The sequence below is a fragment of the Gracilinanus agilis genome, chromosome 3 (assembly GCF_016433145.1).
Source record: "Gracilinanus agilis isolate LMUSP501 chromosome 3, AgileGrace, whole genome shotgun sequence".
Classification (NCBI taxonomy): domain Eukaryota; kingdom Metazoa; phylum Chordata; class Mammalia; order Didelphimorphia; family Didelphidae; genus Gracilinanus; species Gracilinanus agilis.
The window spans coordinates 39,674,843-39,690,779 of NC_058132.1; positions in this window are offsets into that span (position 1 = coordinate 39,674,843).

Sequence of the window (15,937 nt, forward strand, 5' to 3'; positions counted from 1 at the left end):
TCAACTATCTACTTTTTATGTCTTTGACTGAAACTCATTTAAAAATTGACCATTTGAGCATTTGAAGAAAGGGCTTCTCTTGGATTCACAGGCCCAGACTCATCCCTAAACAAGAAGCCCCCTTTCAGGAAGGACTTAAATGCATTAGCAGCAGATGAATACCAAATTACATTGTCAGTATTATAATATTTTTTATCTAGTCTTCAATCTTTGACTTGCTCAATTCTTGGGACTCATTAAGACCCCATATGTCATTTGACACCTCTAAGTCATTACTCATTCATTCAGTTGGTCAGGAATCAGCTTTGTACTGAATGCCTACTATATACAATGAGTTGCATTAAGGCAAGTACATGGATGAATTCGAAGGGCTCTTTGCCCTCAAGAAGGTTATAATCTAAGAGGGAGAATGAGACATTTGACAAATGATTCAAGTCAGCAAGTAAGTCTTAAATGCCTACTATGTTCCCTTGAATGGGAAGAGAGGCAAGAATCAGGAAGGCAAAATGGCTGGAGTGGTCGACATAAAGTCAGGAAGATCTGAGTTCCAGTTCTGGCTCTGAGAACTTGGTAGTTGTGTGATCATAGCTAGGCAAGTCACGAAGCTTCTCTGAGACTGTTTCCTTAGGTTGAGATAATGGCACCATGGAACCGTTGAGTCTCAAATGTTGAGCATACTCATGTGTGAGTATGTGTATGTGTGTGTAAAACAATTTGTTGTATAAATGTTTGTTGTTGCCGAATATAATAATGCTGGAGGAAATAGCTTCTGCTCTGAGCTTTGAAAGAAGGCAAGGATTCTGAGAGAGGAAGGACTGTGTTTAGACCATCCCACATAGTAATTGTGGCCTTTCTGGGAAGGTGTCCAAGTTGTGGATGTATGCTCAGTGGTAAGCATATTTTATTATATACTCATTAACTAAAATTGGGAACGCAAATAGGACATATGTGGGAACCATCTCCCAACAAGTATATGTGATTTTTAAATACTCTATTCACCATTTGAATATACTGGGCTTCCAATATAGACAAAGAAGCACACTGTGGAGGGACCATTTATTAAGTGCCTACTATGTAGCAGAGACAGAAAGGCATCTCGCATATGGGGAGAATCAGCATCATGCCCCACCATTGACTTCTGAGAGCATCACTGTTGTTGTTTGTCCTTCACTTTGGAAGAGGACCAATGGCGTCATGGGTGATATCTTGACTTGTGCATGACTTGGATTTAAATGAGGCAGAGATGCACAAAGTCGTCAGCCTTCCTCTCTTGTCCAGTCAAGACTAGTGATGCCTCGGGATGTAAGTTCTAGGCCACTTTAAAAGCCATTAAAGTGTGGAAGAAGGTTCCAACCTAAGTCAATTAGAAGAAGGTTCTTATCTAGGAATTTCCTTGATGGGTGGGAATTATAGACTGAATCTCTATCCTCAGTACAAAGACCGAAGAGGAGTAGTTGCTACTCTCAAAGAGATTACCTTTTAACTGATGAGACGGCTTGAGAGGAATCAGAGCAGATTATTAGATAAAGCTTTGAGGTCAGGAAGACCCGAGTTCAAAGTTTGCCTTGGACACTTACTAGTTGTATGACCCTGGGCAAGTCATTTGCCATCTCTGTTCCTCACCTATAAGATGAGCAGCTTAGATTCAGTGACTTCCAAGGTTCCTTTCAATCTATGCTTTTACATTTATATGTATGTGTTACACACACACACACACACACACACACACACACACACACATACACACACACACAAATCCAGACACAGATAGGAGAGAAGAACAAGCTAGTCCAACTGGACCAAAATGAAGAATGTATGAAGGTGGTAGCAGCTGAGTGATGCAGTAGATAAAGAGTCAGACCTGGAGATGGAAGGTCCTGGGTTTAAATGTGACCTCAAACACTTCCAAGCTATGTGACCCTGGACAGGTCACTTAACCCCCAGTGCCTAACCCTTACCACTCTTCTAGCTTGAAATAGAAGGTGAGGGTTTAAAAAAAACAAACTAGCAAGAACTAAGGTAAGAAGGTTTCATTGTAATCAGAGCATGGAGGACAATGAAGGCCAGAAAGAGGAATGTAGACTATATCCTATAGGCAAAGGGGAGCCAATGAAGGTTTTGGAGGAAGGGAGTAATATGATAAGTATTGTGCTTTTTAATTTAATATTTATTTAAATTAATTTTTAATTTAACATTTAATCTGGCATCTAAATTGAGTTAAAAAAAGAGTTAAAAAACAAAGAAGAATCCACATAGAATTATAATCATCCATACTAGAGATGGTGAAGGTCTGGAACATGTGGGTTCTGACAGATGAACACATATAGACCCTCTTGCTACCAGCAGCCAACAAGCTTTTTGCTGTTTCCCCTTAACTTCCACTAGTAGATTCAGTGAATTACTCTCTCCTAAAGAAGTGAAGTATTTCCCATTTGGAGTTATTTTGGCTACAATGATTAAATAAAATGGGATATATTCCACTGGCAGGACACTGGTGCAGTGGATAGAGTGGTGGGGCCTGGAGTCAGGCAGAAATGCTTACCTTGTGTGACCCTCATTGAAACTCCATCTGCCTCAATTTCCTCATCTGAAAAATGGAGATAATATTAGCACCTACCACCTACGGTTGTTGTGAGGATAAAGAGGGATACTATTTTGAAAGCATTTTACAAACCTTGAAGTGATTTATAGATATATAGATATGCTAGCCATTATTATTCCCATTAGAGGCAACTAGGTGGTCCAGTGGATAGAGCGCTGGGCCTGGAATCAGGAAGACCTGAGTTCAAATGTGACCTCAGATACTTATTAGCTTTGTGATCTGGAACAAGTCACAGCTTCCATCTGCCTCAATTTCCTCATCTGGGATAATAATGACACTTACTTCCTCAGATTGTTATGAAGATGAAGTGAAATAATATTTTTAAGTACTTAGCCTAGTACCTGGAACATAGTTTGTTTGTTGCTTATTTGTTTCAGTTGTTGTGATTAAATTATGTTGAGAGACTGATTTGGGGGCAAAATTAGAAGTTTATTAGTGGCATCAGCTTTATTGTTTAGACCAGCACCGTAACAGATAAAGTGACGTAGGTCTCCACGCTCTCTCAGACCAGGGAGGATCTGAGCTGGATCAGGCAGCCTAACAAATAGATCTTTAGGAGCTCATTATTCAGCCCCTCCTTAACAATCCCAAGAATCTTTCATGGATCAACCTGTCCACCCCTCCCCATCCCCACTGGTGAGTAGGTCAGGTATGCTAAAAAAGAACCCTTGATCTCCTTCACTTGCAACTGTTCAAAAGGAAGACATTCTTTGGGATTTCCAAGGACAAAGAAAATGCAAAAAGCAGCAGACCAGATGGTATCCAGATCCCAGACCCAAGAATACACAGCAATTCTCCCTGATATCTAGAAATCAATACAGTATATGAAAAATAAATTCTCCACAGGCATGTCTGTCTCTTCATGACCATATTTGGGATTTATTTCTTGACAAAGACACTCGTGTGATTTGCCACGTCCTTCTCCGATTCATTTTACATATAAGGAAACTGAAGCAAACAGGGTGAACTGACTTCTGAGACCAAATTTGAACTCAGATCTTCCTGACACTCTATCCACTGCTCCACCTAGGTGCTTGATAAATTCGTGTTCTCCTCCCTTCCTTGGGCTGCCTCCCTATGTCCCAGATGTCCACATTAACTCTACCTTTTTGCTGCTGCTGTTATTGTCATCCCTTTGACTTCCCAGTCGGGAACTTGAGTTTCTCCAGACTTAAGTGCATACATCTCATGGGCTCTAAGATTGGATATGTAGGACCTAGGGGGCTGTGGCCTTGGGTTTGGGGAGGTTCCCAAAATTGTATTTCAACATAAAAGATTGCTTTTGTAATCCTTTGTAATTTTACATTATGCATCTAAATGCATTACTAGAATATAAATTATACATTATTATAAAATACTGACATTATTATGATTAATTACATGATTAAGTCAATCAAAATTATTTTTATACATTTATATCATACAATTTTATATTATGCATTTAAATAAGTTATACATTGTTGTAATATTAACATGCTTGTTAGTAATACAATTAATTATAATTATATTAACATTTTTATAAAATAAATTATATATTATAATAATATTAATGCTATCATAATTAAATGCATATTAATTGTGACATCAAATTATTATGTGGGTTATGCATTTATAGTATAATTTTATATTCTGCATTTAAATGCATTGCTATAAATTACATATAATTATAATATTAGCATTATTATTAACAACATAATTGATTATAATTATTGTAATAATATTAACATTATGAGAATACAAATTATACTTTTATATTATGCCTTTAAAAGCATGACTCTGAGATGGGGTCCACAAGCTTCCCCAGACCACCAGAGGGATACGTGACCCACAAACAAGGCTAAGAGCCCCTGTTTTAGAGGAGCCCTCTATAAAGAGAGCTCCCCCTGTCATATCTGTCTGAACTGTTGCCCTGCTGGAGATCTTGGGTGGGTGGCCTAAGTGTGCTGCATTCACAGGGAGAAATCAAAGGCAAAGGTTATTTTTGCTTCCATCTGAGGCCCAGCAGAGGGAGTGGGACAGCCTGAGACTGGAGATTGTCACTGAGCCCTCAGGAGACAGTTTTCATCTATACTCAATATTAGGAGCTGTTGATTTCCCAGAAAAGAGAAGGGGTCCTGCTGCCGGCCCATGAGGTTAGGGACAAGACCTGATGGCTTCTGAGGACATAAGAGAAGAAGAATCATGGGCCCTCTGGCAGCTTTCTCATTCCGTGTGTGTGTGTGTGTGTGTGTGTGTGTGTGTGTATGTGTGTGTGTGTGTGTGTGTGTCTGTGTCTGTGTCTGTGTGACACACACATGCTCAGGAGCCTCTGGGATACAGCTGAGTGGGGCTGAGACAATGCAAATAATTAACCACCATAAACTGTCAAAGCAGTAAGTCCTGCTGATGACAGAAAGTCTGGTAGAGGAAGACTGCCATCAGCAAACAGTGTTGTCTTCTGTTAGGAAAGCTGGTCTCCTCCTCCCACCCCTCGCCCTCTCTCCTTCCCTCCCTCCCTCATTCTCTTCCCCTCATCCTTTCAAATACAGAAGTGCCATTTGTGCCTTGCCAAGCACCCTCCACACCACTGCCAAATCAGGATTCCTTAAACGCAGTGCCTGGCATAGAGAAGGTGCTTAAAAAATGTTTGTTGAGCGGTTGAGATCTATCTATAGCATGTCTCTCTACTCAAGAAACTTCTAGAGGCTCCCTCTGTCCTCAGGGAGAGAATCCTGCCTCGTATTCAGTAAGTAATGACTCTTCTTTGTATGGTTTTTGTATTTACTTACTTTACTTCCCAAACTGGTTCTAACCTACCTTTTCTGCCTTATCATACATCATTCCCCTTCACACTCAGCACAGTCCAGTCCATCTGACGTTACTGCTGTTCTTTACATATGATCAACCATCTTCTGTGGCCATTCCTTTGGGCAGGCTGTCCCCTGTTCCTGGAATGCTCTCTCTCTCTCTCTCTCTCTGTATCTCTGTCTTTCTCTGTCTGCCTCTGTCTCTGTCTTTCTCTGTCTCTGTCTTTGTCTGACTGTCTCTGTCTCTCCATCTCTCTCTGTCTCTCTCTGTCTCTCTCTCTCTCTGTCTCTCTGTCTTTGTCTGACTCTGTCTCTGTCTCTCTCTGTCTCTGTCTCTCTGTCTGACTCTGTCTCTGTCTCTCTGTCTCTCTCTGTCTCTGTCTCTGTCTCTCTGTCTTTGTCTCTGTCTCTGTCCTTGTCTGTCTCTCTCTCTCTGTCTCTGTCTCTCTGTCTTTGTCTGACTCTGTCTCTCTGTCTTTGTCTCTGTCTCTGTCTTTGTCTCTGTCTGTGTCTGTCTGTCTGTCTGTCTCTCTCCCCCCCCCCCACCTCCCCAGCTTCCTCCAAATCTCAGCTCAAGAGGTAGCCAGAGATAGCTAGGTGGCACCATAGTGCAGAGAGCACGGAGCCTAGAACCCGAAAGACCAGTTAAAAGCCAGCTTCAGACACTTTCCAGCTATGTGACCTTGGGTAAGTCATTTAACTTTTGACTGCCTTAATTACCTCAGTTGTAAAATGGGTATATAGGCATTTAATAAATGTATTTTCTCCCTCTATACCACCTCCAGCATAAGATGTTTCCCGACCCCCCCCACTTCTTAGTTCTTTTCCCCTCAAAAAAAATTATGACTCTACTCAGTATTTTTGTTTATTTACTTTTATATGGATCCTGTGTGTTTCCCCACTAGAAATAAGGTCTTTGAAAAAAGGGATTTTCATATCTCTCTGCATCTGGAGCACACAGTAGGCAGCTTAGTAGAATAGCTAGAACAGTGAACTTGAAGTACAAAATCCCTACATTTGAATCCAACTTAAGCACTTAATAGTCAATGGCCTAGAGGAAATCTTATACCCTTTCTCTGCCTCAGTTTCCTTACCTGTCAAAAGAGAGGATAATACTGAATGATCTACAAGGTCCCTTCCACTTCTAAATCTGAGATCCTAAATGCTTCTTGAGTTAAACAATTCTCCTGAACTTGCACAATGTAGGTAACGAATTGGTACTTGCTTCCCCTTGAGGCCCGCCAGAGTCTAGAGGGTCCATCAGCCCCTGGCTCTCTCTAACTCCAAAGCTGCATGGTTCTATTTTCTGCCTCTGCCCAGATCTCCCCAGATTCGGTTCTCAGCTGATAATCACTTCATTATGCCTTCCTTCCTTCAAGATGCTCAGGAAAGAGAAAGATGCATTAAACTGAGGATTTACACTCCGTGGAACATTCGTGCAATAGCTTCACCTCAGTTCTGACCTTCATTATATTTCAGGGGTGGAAATAAGCATGCGCAGGTTTTTAGAGTCAATTCTAATTTAGGGTAGTTCTTCAGAAGCCATGTTTTATAGGGTTAGATTATGCTAACTTTCTTCTTGTTGTTCTTTGGTCATTTCCAGTCACATCCAACTCTCCATGACCGAATTTGGGGTTTTCTTGGCAGAGTTCCTGGAATGGTTTGCCCTTTCCTTTTCCAACTCATTTTACAGATGAGAAAATGGAAGCAAATAGAGTTAAATGGTTTGCCTAGGGTCACACAGCTAGTAAGTTTCTGAGGTTGGTTTTGAACTCAGAGCTTCTTCTTCCAAGCCCAGTTCTCTATTCCTTGTGCCACTTATCTGCCCCACTATACCACATTACCTCTCAATAAATTTGAGTTACTATTTTTTGTAAAAATATTTTATTTTGCCATTTGCATGTAATAATAACTTTCTACAGTAGTTTTCTAAAGTTATACGATCCAAATTGTCTCCCTTTCTCCATTCCCTCTCCCTTCCCAGAGATGGTGAGCATTTTGGTCTGGGTTATATGTGTATTATCATGCAAAATAAATTTCCATATTGTAAGAGAATTGAGTTACTATTTTTTTAATTGAAGTTTTAATCATGACCCAGTTTGGCTCAAAAATCAGTTCCTGGGATAATGGTGGGACAGAGACATGTGGGAGTCAGTGAGTCAGTCAATAAGCATTAATGAAGAACCTTCTGTATACCAGTGTCCCACACTCCCCAGAGGCTTCTTGGGCCAGATGCTTCTCAAGACCTCCAGCAGCATTAGCAGCAAAGAGCTCCATTGAGTACCTGCTGTGTGTGGTACTTCTCAACCATTAGAACCAGAAATCACTCATCCAAGAACAGTCAGGACAGGCAACAAAGTAGTTCAGAGAGTCAGGCCAAGAGATGGGAGATCCTGGGTTTAAACCACCATTGCCTAGCCTTTCCCACTCTTCTGTCTTAGAATTGATATTAAGAGAGTAAGGATTTTTAAAATTGATTTAGCAAGCTTCCTACTATGTGCCCAACACTGCACTAGATGCTGGGTCCCCAGACGCAAAGATGAAAAGACACCATGACCACAAGAAACTTCTCTCAGGGGAAGCAACATGTACATATAAAAATAAATATAACATATATGACATATATCCAAAGTAAGTACAGTGGGAGGAAACTAGGGGCAGGAGGGATGGAGGGTGAGTAATGTAGAATCAAGAAAGGCCTCAGGGAGGAGGTAGCATCTGATTGAAGCTCTGAAGGAGGCTTAGGCTTCTAAGATACAAAAGTGAGGAAACAGTCCTGCCATGAGCACAAAGCTAGGGGACAAGGACCTGGAGTCAGGAAGATCTGAATTCAAATCCAGCCTTAGACACTTCCTAGAAGTGCAACCAGAGACAAATAGTTTCATCTCTGTCTACCTCCGTTTCCTTAACTGACAAATGGGGATAATAATAATATCTCTTTCCCAGAAGTGTCATGAGGATCAAATTAGATAATATTTGTACTTTGATTTAAAATGTTATGTATGTTCTAGCTGTTGTGGTGATGGTGGTGGTTGATGGTGAACCATGGTTGGTGGTGGTGGTGGCAGTGGCTAGATCAGAGAGGATCTAGGAATGCACTAGCAAATGCTCATTGGATTCCATTCAAGTCACCAACAAGGATTTATTGCACTGAGTGAGGTCCTATAAAGGCAAAAACAAAAAGCTAATCAGAACCTGCCCTCAGGAAGTTTACATTCTATTTTAAGGGAAGTATGTTGTAAGAGTTTTTTTGTTTTGTTTTGTTTTTAAACCCTTAACTTCTGTGTATTGACTTATAGGTGGAAGAGTGGTAAGGGTTAGGCAATGGGGGTTAAGGGACTTGCCCAGGGTCACCCAGCTAGGAAGCGTCTAAGGATCTCCTATCTCTAGGCCTGGCTCTCAGTCCACTAAGCCACCTAGCTGCCCCCTATACGATTTAACATTGTCCTTAAAACAACATTATGTCTATACATGAGAGTTGTAGTATTACTGTTGGGGTCCCACGGCAGCTTAGAACAGTATCCAAAGAAAAGTTCAATGTAACTCTGATCGAGAGAGAAAAGATGGTTGGTGCACTCCAATAGTCAGCACCTTCCAAAGGTCAGTGCTCTTCCATCCACTTGAAATTACTTCATAGTTATTTTGTAAAGTTTAGTATTTACTTTTCCATGTCCATGTTTCCCACCCAGGAGAATGTAAGTTCCTTGAGGGCAGGATTGTTTCATGTTTTCATATTTGTTTATATCCTCAGCATCTGATACAATGTCTGGCACACATTTACAGTAGATGTTCCATAAACGTTTGTGGAATGGAATGGAATTGGAGCCTACTCAAGTTTAAGACCTTTCAAGGTGACAAGACAGTGGGTACAAGAGAGACAGAGACAGAAAACCATATGCTCTTTTTGGTTAAAATTGTCTTGAAATTTCCTGAATGACTATGATAGAATTAGAAGCCGGTCTGTGGGAAGTTTAGCAGGATTACATAGTTTATTCTGTCTGGATTAAAGGGATTTAATACTGAGGACACTATCCATGGATTAAACTGATTATGTCTCCCAGACTTGTGGTAGTGGTTTTTGTTTTTAAGATTTAGACCAACACATGCATGTAGGCACATGCATTCCCCTCTCTCTCCTCCCATCATTCCTTTCTCTGTCTCTGTACCCCTTTCTCTTCTCTTCTCTCTCCCTCCCCATCTCTCATGGTCTCTTTCTGTTGCTCCCTCTCTCTGTCTGTATTCCTATGTCTTTCTCTCTCTGTCTGTCTCGACTCTCTCCCTCCCACCTCTATCTCTCTGTCTCCCCTCTCTCTATCTCTGTCTCTCTCTGTGTCCCTGTTTTTCTCCTCTCTCCCTTTTTTCCTTTCTCTGTTTTTCTGTGTCTATTCCTTTCTCTATGTCTCTGTTCCTTTGTCTCTCTCTCTCTCTCTCTGTATCCCTGTCTCTGTTTCTCTCTGGCTCTCTTCTATTCCTCCACTACTCTTTCTGTCTCTCGTCTCTGTCTCCCTCTCCCTCTCTCTCTGTCTGTATCCCTGCCTCTGTTTCTCCATTTCTTTCTCCCTTTCTGTGTCTCTCTATCTCTCTCTTCCCCTTTCTTTGTGTCTCTTTGTCTCTCTCTGTATCCTTGTCTCTGTCTGTCTGTTTCTCTCTCTGTCTCACTCTGTCTCTCTCTCTCTGTCTCTCTGTCTCTCTCTCTCTCTCACACACACACACACACACACACACACACACTCACAACTTTTATATTCATAGTCCTTCCCCCTGCCCCAGTTGGATCATTTATTTAAAACCCCAGCACTGAGCACCACTTAATCCATCCTGAAGATGATGTGCTATTGAATGGGGAATTTTAACCATTTGAATTAATGATAAGAATATCCTATCAGAGTCCCCACAGGACCCAGATGTCAGTGCCCTTGTGCTTCCCCCCTCCACCTCCCTAACTTTCCTTCTGGATATCAATACATGTCCCAGATTCTCATTTGAGCCATAGGCTGCTAGTCCATAGAACCCAGGAATCCCCAATCATAGTTGGGGGAAAGGATGTTTTGAATGGATAATTTGGCATGTCTATGATCTCCTCCATGTGGGCATTCCCTCCAGCAATAGCAGCAGATGGCAGCCTCTGCACACCTTCTTCTCCTGTGACTTCTTTTGGGTCTATTGTCTCATTTGTGGTGGATTTTCCATTGGAGCCAACCTAGTGAGCTCAAGGGTTCTCTCTTGTTCCACTGATACTACCTGGATATCAGTGGTGCAGATAGGCAGTCCATTGGTTATATTAACCTTAATTCTCCCCCCCGAGAGTTGCCTCCTCTTTCTCCCAACCATACATCTACTGTTCTCCATAGGGTTCTTGGTTAATAGTGTGTTGTAACTTATTCATGCCCACCTACCACCTTGGCTGGACTTTTTTTTTAAGGATTTACAATTTCATTGGTAGAATAAATTATCAAGCAGAAAACTCCCTCTCCTGATGCAGATGGATACCTGCTCTATGTTTACAGTCTAAGTTAAATAACTTGCCCAAGGTTAGGTAGGATTTGACATTGACATATTCTGGACATAATTACCCTTGGAAAATTACACAGCGCATTTAATGGCCTTGAAACAAAGGCCCACTTTTAAACCCTTATTTTCCATCTTAATATCAGTTCTAAAGCAGAAAAGCAATAAGGGCTACTCAGTAAGGGTTAAGTGACTTGCCCAGGGTCACACAGCTAAGAAGTATCTGAAGCCAGATTTGAACTAAAAGGGCTAACTTTTAACAATATCCTTCCAGTATGTTGTGCCACCCTACTCAGTGAATAGCCTTTGTGCTCTACTATCAGTGGATATTATCAATCTTCACAATGTCTAGAGAAAGCAAGGAAGGCTCTAAGGCTTGGCCTTCTGTGATGAACTTATTGGAGGACATAACAAGAGGTATAAATGGGCTGCAATCTGCCCCATTATTGGAAATATCCCGGTCAGTGAGATCAGGGATTTGGAATAATTGTTTTTTCTCCTGCTGATATTTATCACCTAACTATGAGCCGTGGAATACCATGACTTCAGGTCATCTATTCTGGTTAGCAGAGAGTCCTGGGGGCATCTTGGTGGCTCAGTAGATTGCAAGGTCAGGCTTGGAATTGGAAGGTGCTAGTTCAAATCTGGCCTCAGGCACTTCCTAGCTGTGGGACCCTGGGCAAGTCCCTTACTAGCCCCTACTGCTCTTCTGCCTTGGAACAAATATTTAGTATTGATTCTAAGATGGAAGATATGGGGTTTTTTACGTCCCCATCTATGCCATGAATGAATAGCTTACCAGTTCTCAGTGATTAGAATTCCAAATACTTAAATACAAAATAACTAAACTAAATACTAAATATACTAAATTTACTAAAAAGCCTCTTTAAATACTAACTAACACCAAGCATAATTTAGCAGAAGGCATTTTAGGGTCAACCAGAGCAGCTTTGAGCTGTGGTGGCAGAATGCAGGAGCCAATTAAGAAGGATTTCTGGTCAACAGGGCTAGCCCAGCTCTTAATACAGTAGCCTTGGATTATTTACCAGATCAAAGATAGCTTTTCCAAAGAATAATGAAATTGTGCTGGGGAAGGGGAAGATAGGAGGTGGAGGGACAGTCCTCATACTTCGACCGTGACTTTTTTCTTTGGAATTGGTTATTTTTTTCTTCCCCAAAAAAGATGTAGTGCTAAGTTTTTAAAAATAGTATGTGACCTCCTTTTTGGCTTGTGTAGTCTTCCCACAGTTGTCCCTAAAGGTTTCTGCTGCTGCTAATAATAGCAACAACAACAGCAACAACAACTCATGCGTATGCAACGCTTTAATGTTTACAAAGCACTTTCCTTCCCAAAAATGTGGATGATAGGGAATCCTGCTACCTGGAAGCCATGAATGGATGGGGCTACCCCTTTATAATCACACCTTGCCAGGGTGGCATGGCTCACCTGAAAGGGGAATAGTTGAAACCAAATACCAAAGAAATTTTATTCTGCATATGGTGAGACATTCCAAGAAGTCACCAGAAGCCTAGCTTTACTCTGAATAGTGATGTCACACCTATATCCTGGTGAAGTACTATGTAGCCTAATCTTATTTCCAAAGATGAGTGGCCATTGGGTCATTAGTGAGTAATCATGTCCCATGAGGCCTCCATCACATTCTCGTACTCAAATGGCTAATCTTACCAGTTACTAGTCAGATCTAATGACTGAAGCTCACCTCTTCTTACCTCCCTTCTGAGGACTGGCTACCTTGTTAGTGGAAGGTCCCCCAAGGTGAGTCATCATCGAGGAACCATTCATCTCTCTCAGCCTAAGGGTGAATCGGCAACTGGCAATGAGTTTAATCATCGCCCTTTCCCAAAGCTTAGGCTTTGGATTTCCTACAATCAACAGTGGCTTAACCAACCACAGCAATAGTGATCATATATATACACACACATATATATGTGTGTGTGTGTATGTATGTATATATGTATGTATATATGTGTGTGTGGGTATGCGTATATATGTATATATAGGGTTTTTTCAATTTTCAAGTTCAATAACAGCAATATTACTAATAATAGCCAGCATTTATATAGCACGTTAAGGTTTCCAAAGGCCTTTACAAATATCCCATTTGGTCCTTACGAACACTTTGGAAGGTGTTGTGGCCATTCATTCATTTTTCAGTCTTTTCCAATTCTTCTCAACCCCATTTGGAGTTTTCTTGGCAGAGATACCAAAGTGGTTTCGCATGTCCTTTTCCAGTATACTTTATGAATGAGGAATAGAAAACAAACAGGGTTCAGTGACTTGCCCTGGTGTGCTATTATTATCCTCATTTTGCAGATAAGGAAACTGAAGCAAACAGATGTAAAGTGACTTGCCCAGGGTCACACAGCTAGTAAATGTCCAAAGCTTTATTTAAAAATCAGAGCTTCCTGATTCCAGGGCCAGCATTGTATATATACTGTGCCCCCTAGCTTCATTGTCATCATCATCGATAGCATTTGCATAGATCTTTAAAGACTGCAAAACCCTTTACATATGGCATCTCATTTGATCCTCACAACAACCACAGGAGGTAGGTGCTACTATTGGACCCATTTTATAAAGGAGGAATTTGAGGCAAGCTTGCCCAGAGTCACACAGCTCGGAAATACCTGAGGCAGAATTCAAACTCGGGATCAAACTGACTAATTCCAAATCCAACACTCTCTGCCCTCTGCTGCCTCTAAAGAGGTGATTGTTCCCCTGGTCAGACTGCATCTGGATTGTTGCGTTCGGTTCTAGGCTTAACCTTTTAGGAAGGAAGGTGATTGGCAAATTGGAAAGTCTCCAGAAAAAAAATTAAAGGCTCAAGGGCATGCCATTTGAAGTGTTGGATGAAGGAACTGGAGATGTTTGGTAGAGGGAAAAGTTAAGGAGGACCTGATAACTTTGAGCTCTCCTAAAGTAGATGAAGGACTGTCATGTGGAGAAGGGATGTGCAGGGCAGCTAGGTGGCTCAGTGGATTAGAGAGCCATCCCTGGAGACAGGAGGTCCTGGATTCAAATCTGGCCTCTAATGCTTCCTAGCTGTGTGATCCTGGGCAAGTCACTTAACACCATTTACCTAGCCCTTACCATTCTTCTGCCTTGGAATTAATACTTAGAATTGATTTCTAAAATAGAAGGTAATGGTTTAAAAAAAGAAAGAAGGGAGGAAGGAAAAGGGATTAGCCTTGTTCTGCTTGTCCCTAGAGAACAGGACACTTGGGTGAGAGTTACATAGAATCAAATACAGGCTCAATGTTAGAGCAAACTTCTGATAACAATTAAGGTAATTCCATAATGAATGGGCTACTTCTGGGGGTAGTGGGCTCTTCATCTCACTGGAGGCCAGCAAAGCCTTGTTGGACGCAGTGGGGCTTCCAGCTCACATATCCTGCAATTCTGTCCCTTCAGCTGTCAGATTCTGGGATTCAGAATCTCTGGATCAGGAAGTCCATATATAATCATATTTAGACTTAGAAAAACAACCCCTGACAGAGAGTCGCGGGGCCCAGGGCAGTAACTGTCCTCTGTGGGCTGTACTAGATGGATAAAGGAGCCATCCTGATTGTATGGAGAGCCGGGAGACGTCCACTCAAAAAGCATTTTAAGAGTTTAGTGCTATTTCCCAAATGCTGGAAATATAAAGACAAAAACAAAACACCTCTTGCCCTCAAGGAGCTTACATGGGGGGGGGGGTCCGCCTATACGTATGTAAAGAGTAAATACAAGGTAGTTTGTGGGGGAAGGATGGGGAGGGGGCAACTTGGGAGAGGTACTAAAAGCAGGTTAGGTTCAGAAGTTGGGAAGCTCATCCCAGGTAGGAAAGGATGCTCGAGCTGACCTTTGAAGGGGGCTGAGGATTCTAAGAATTGGGAGTGAGGCGTGAAGGCATTCCAGAGATGGGGAACAATCCAGTTTGGCCAGACCCTAGGGAACATGAAAGAAAAGAAATGAGTGATTAGCCTGAAAGGTGGCTCTCATCCAGGTTGTGAAGGGCTTTAACTTCTAAACAGAGGAGCTTGTATTGATTGTAAAGCTTTTGATGCAGGGAATTGAAATGGTCAGCATTAGGAGGCATCTTGGCCTAGCAGAGAGTGTTGGATATAGAACCAGTAAGACCTAGATTCAAATCCTACCATTGGCACTATAGTAGCTATGTGAGTCACTCACTTTTGAGCATTCTGGACTCTCAATCTAGCAATAAGTTCAAATCTTCATGGAGCTGCAAAATAACAGTTTGAGTGGCTAGGTGAAAAATGGGTTGAACACCTGGAAGACCTGAGTTCAAATCTAGCCTAAGACACTTACTAGATGTGTGACCCTTAGTAAATCATTTACCCCTGTTTGCCTCCATTTCCTCATCTGTCAAATGAGCTGGAGAAGGAAATGGCAAACCACTCCAGTATCTTTGCCAAGAAAACCCCAAATGAGGCCACAAAGAGTCAGATACGACTGAAAAGAAAAACAACTGAACAAGAGTTGTTCATCTTCTACAAGCCTCAATTTCCTTGTCTGTAAATGGACTCGGTGACTTCTGAGTTCCCTTCTTGCTTTAGATCTTCAGTCCAACCTATTTGTGCTTTAAGAATATTCCTTTGACAGCTGTGTGGAGGATAGATTAGAGAGAGGGGAAATTTGAGGCCAAGAAACCTATTAGGAGGAGTGACCTGCTAGATGATTTTGGCCAGGGCATACCCTGATTGATAAACTGCTCTCCAGGGCCATGGAGCTTAAAAGGACCTCAGGGGTCATCATCCCCCCTACAAAGCCTACAACATGGACCATCCAGCTTGAAGATCTTCACAGAGACAGAAAAACATTCTCTTCTAAATCAGCCCATTCCACTCTGGAGGAGCTTTAATCTGGGGGAGTGTTTCTTAAAATTGTGCCCAAATTTGACCCTTTCATTTCCCTTTTAAATTTTATCATTCCTAGTTCTGCCTTCCAGAACCAATAATAGTGATGATGATGATGATGATGATGATGATGATGATGATGATGATGATAGTAATAGTAATA